The sequence below is a fragment of the Symphalangus syndactylus genome, chromosome 19 (genome assembly GCF_028878055.3).
Source record: "Symphalangus syndactylus isolate Jambi chromosome 19, NHGRI_mSymSyn1-v2.1_pri, whole genome shotgun sequence".
NCBI classification, from domain to species: Eukaryota; Metazoa; Chordata; class Mammalia; order Primates; family Hylobatidae; genus Symphalangus; species Symphalangus syndactylus.
In genome coordinates, this window is record NC_072434.2 from 63,634,013 (window position 1) to 63,638,623 (window position 4,611).

Here is a 4,611-nt window from a genome sequence, read left to right on the forward strand (position 1 = left end):
TTATTGTTTTCCTGAATATTTTGGAATGATATCTTGAGATTCGTGCTTTATACCAGAGCCTCACTTGATTAGGGAATATTGAGTATAAACCATTGAGAAAGCAACATTCTCTTACTTGAGTTTTACTAATTGGTGTGTGTGGGGTGTCTGTGTGTGTGCACGTGTGTATATGCATATGTGGATATGTGTATGTATATTAAAGATATAGGTATGATTTGTCAATAGAACTAGATTTTCTATGAAGTAGACAAAAGCATAGTTTTATTTGTTTACTTATTTAATTTTATTTTTAAAATGAGAACCACTCAGGCGGGGCGCAGTGGCTCACACCTGTAATCCCAGCACTTTGGGAGGCTGAGGCAGGCGGATCACGTGGTCAGGAGATGGAGACCACCCTGGCTAATGCGGTGAAATGCCATCTCTGCTAAAACTACAAAAAACTAGCCAGGCGTGGTGGCAGGTGCCTGTAGTCCCAGCTACTCGGGAGGCTGAGGCAGGAGAATGGTGTGAACCCGGAAGGTGGAGCTTGCAGTGAGCCAAGATCACATCACTGCACTCCAGCCTGGGCGACAGAGCGAGACTCCATCTCAAAAAAAAAATGAGAACCACTCAGACTGTGTCCTCTCTCTCTCTCTCTCTCTCTCAGAGTAAGAGAAGAATGATCATCAGTGGCAATGGCAGTTTCAGTGAGGTAGCACCAACAGCCGGCCTCACATTCAGGAGAGAATGCTACACCCTCTTTTCATGGTTTCTGGTGCTCTACAGGTTCAGAGAAACTCTAGAAGTTTATGTGAAATAATCCCTGAAAGTATAGTCTTAGCACAGTTTTATTGATTCCACAAACACAGATAACTTATATTTGATCTGGTTGATAATTAAGATGTAACTAGAATGTAGGTAGGTCCTAGGTATATCAGGATGGTTGTTTTAAGATTAATTTAAATATATATCATTTAAATACTATTTTAATGTGATTAAAAATAAACTAGCTACTAGGCCGGACACAGTGACTCACACCTTTAATCCCAGCACTTTGGGTGGCCGAGGCGGGCAGATCACAAGGTCAGGAGTTTGAGACCAGCCTGACCAACATGGTGAAATCCCATCTCTACTAAAAATACAAGAATTAACCAGGTATGGTGTTGGGCACCTGTAATCACAGCTACTCAGGAGACTGAGGTAGGAGAATTGCTTGAACCCAGGAGGCGGAGGTTGCAGTGAGCTAAGATCGTGCCACTGCTCTCCAGCCTATATGACAGAGCAAGACTCCATCTTGAAAAAAATAAAAATAAAATAAACTAGCTAATATATGTACCAATGAAAAATTACATTTTAACTGGTATTTCTTTATTAATATAAATCACACCGTTTCACATTTAAGTTTTTTAAAATAAGAAACAATCTTACCAAATTTGTATGCCCCAATTTGTTATCAGAGTGGAAATATTTTAGAAGAAACTAAACTGAGAATTAACATAAGTATTGGCTTAAAGATGTTATTTTAAAAATCAAAAATAAATCCATGCCTCTCTTTAAAACATTAACAACTTAATTAGTAGATTATTGTTTGAACATAATTTAAAAGTTAACTGATTTAACTGTTATGAAAATCATGGTTAGTAAATGTAATGAAATGAGTTGTATGTCAATTGAACATGAATTTCAAATTGAATGTTAATTTTAACTACCTAAGCTTCATTTTGCTAAACTACAAACTTGGATTATTTATTTCTATTAGCCTATCTCTCATGTCACTATAAGCTACAAAAAGTGGTATTACCAATTTTAAAAGTAACATTTCTGGCAAATATTATAGTTGAAAGAAGCAAACTACCTATCTTCATCTTAACTATCTAAGCTTCATCTTGCTACCTAACTTTTATCTTACTAAACACAAACTTGGATCAATTTGTTTCTATTAGCCTGTCTCTTATGTGACTATAAGGGAACAAAAAGAGTGATATTAGCAATTTTAAAAGTAAAGTGTGTGGTAAATATTGTAGTTCAGAGAAGCAAAAGAATAAAATGAATTAGAGTCAGGGTAGGCTCCACAGCATAAGTTAAACCTTTTTGGGGTTAGTAAAAAATAAATCTTATTAACAAGAGCCTATTCTTTCAGCTTCTCTTTTCCAAAGAGGAGGGTAATTAAGGAGGAAGGCACCCACTTTTAGGTAGAAACCTGGGTGTTTAAGGAAGTGATTAAAATGAGTCTCCCGGAACTACCAGTGGACCCTAGCACTCTTCCAGCTTTATTGGTGCCCAGCAGTCACTCAAAATCTGCCCAGGCCTCTAAAATTGTCCTTATTAAGATTAGACCTGAGTGAATACACAAACATAAAAATAAGACTAATGTGAACCTTTGCCGAAAATGCAAATCCAACCTAAATTGCCACCCTGTTTTTTAGGTTAAAAAATTCTGGCGGGTTATTTTTTTTTCCAAATTAATTTTGGATCGTAAGAGTCTATTAGCTGGTTTTTGCTGGCACCACACTGCTGAAAGGATGACAAGAAATAGGGAGCCTTGGAAATTGTACATGTCTGCCGTAAGAATTCCAGTCCCATTTTATAACCCAGAAAGTCTTAGATCATTTGGATCTGGTTTAGATAAACTGACTAGAATGAAACCAAATCAGTGCATCTTCTAAGCTTCTCTCAGCCATCCTTCATTAAGAGAAGAGTCATTTTTGCCTTTTATGAAAAGGCAGAGCCAAAAGATCAATATTCGCTGGCTTTCCTTCCATCCAAAACTTTTCCCACAGGTCTGCTGCCAACTTATGAGCAGAAGTTTCAATTTTTGCATCTCTGTTTTTCAAATACGGGGGAGTTATATGGGGGCATTCCCCATAGCCTTGTCAGGCCCTGTGCTTCCCCTTGGTTCAAAGTGTCTCTGTAGAACTGTGTACTTGGGCATTTGTGACAGCTCCAGGACCAGCATGTCCACCACTGAAGATGGGCCCTGCCATATCTTTGCTGCTGAGGGTGCACAGAAAACCCCTGAAAATGATGCTACAAGTGTTATAAGCACTTTTTGGTCTTCTTCAAACCGTAACCATAGGGGCACCTTGGAACCACCTCAGGAGACTGTAGAAATAAGATGTGCATATTCTTACTTTTAGGCATTCAAAGCTATCTCTGTCAAACGTTGTCTATCAAACTTGATAGAAAGAAGCATGTTGTAGAGGAGAAAGCACAGTCTTTTGCCCTTGATGGACACACATTGTCTGACTGCCTGGGAAATCTCATCTTCAAGGTGGATGATTTTTTGGGTCCCTATTAACTTCTAATGAGTGAGATCCAAGACAGAGCAGTCTTTTATTAAATGCCAGCCCATAGCAAATAAAGACTCCTAGAACACTAGAAATAGAAGTTCTCTTTGAGATTATGTAGTCCAGTATCCTCAGTTTACGTAGAGAGAAATATGGCTCAGAGAGATTGGGTGACTTCCCCAGCGTTTCACAGCCAGTTTGAGTCTGAGGTGCAATGAGAATCTAGGTTCTTCCATATTTGGCAGCTTCAAATCTGTCCTTGGAAGCCAATGGTTTCCTTCAGTTCTCATAAATTAGAACAGTTCTGAATAGCAATCAAGTTGTTACGTTTTATTCCTTATGTTGTTATACTGCAAATTTTAGTTTAAACCCTTACAAATTTTATAAAACTGGCTTAAAACTTGTAACTTTCTCAATGATAACTGTGAATGTCTGAATACACAATTTGGCTGAACTCAAAGACAGTTATTGATTGAAACTCTGTAACATATAGTGTCACAAGGCTCCATAGCCGTGAGTTCCATGAGGGCCCTTAATTATGGATATTTTGCTCTGGGCCTAGAACAGAACTTTTACATAGTAGATACTCAACAAATATTTTTGCAATAAATTTTCCCATTATCTATCTAACTTTTCCAATTTAGCAGTTCAAGTGATATTGTCCTCCTAGCAATAATTGATATTCAAAAAGTTTTTATGTTCAATTCATGAGTCTCACATCCACTTCAATTGAATGTTCTCAATTCTGTGTTGTATGCCTTCATATTTATTCCACTGACTTGAACTAACAATCAGTTACTTAGTATCAGTTATATGTATTTGGCTTAGTCTGTTTTCTGTTACTACAATAGAATCCCATAGACTGGGTAATTTGTAAGGAAAAGAAGTTTATTTAGCTCATGGTTCTGAAGGATGGAAAATCCAAGAGCATTGTGCTGGCATCTGGTGAAGGCCTTTTACTGTGTCACAGTAAGGCAGAGGGCATATTATGGTGAGAAGGCAAAAGCAAGAGAGCCAAAGAGAGCTCGCTTTTATAACAAAGCCACTTCTGTGATAATAAACCCTCTGGTGATAGTGATATTAGTCCATTCATGAAGGCAGAAATATTCTCTCCAACACATTAACTTTTGGGAGACACCATCACATGGTAACAGAACATTGTTCTGTTTGTTAAATTGTTGATTTTTTTTTTGAGACATATTACTGTGTTGCCCAGGCTGGAGTGCAGTGGCATGATCTCAGCCTCTGCCTCTTGGGTTCAAGCAATTCTCCTGCCTCAGCCTCCCAAGTATCTGGGACCACCGGCATGTGCCACAACACCTAGCTAATTCTTTTTCTATATTTT

The 4,611-nt window shown here is 38.0% G+C and overlaps 1 non-coding gene across 1 annotated transcript; it reads right to left on the reverse strand.

The window, feature by feature from the left end:
• Positions 1-604: 604 nt before the first annotated feature.
• LOC129459004 (small nucleolar RNA U3) lies at positions 605-818 on the reverse strand. Its single transcript, XR_008649826.1, has one exon. It is a non-coding gene; the product is annotated as a small nucleolar RNA U3 (small nucleolar RNA).
• Between the last annotated feature and the right edge of the window lie 3,793 nt (positions 819-4,611).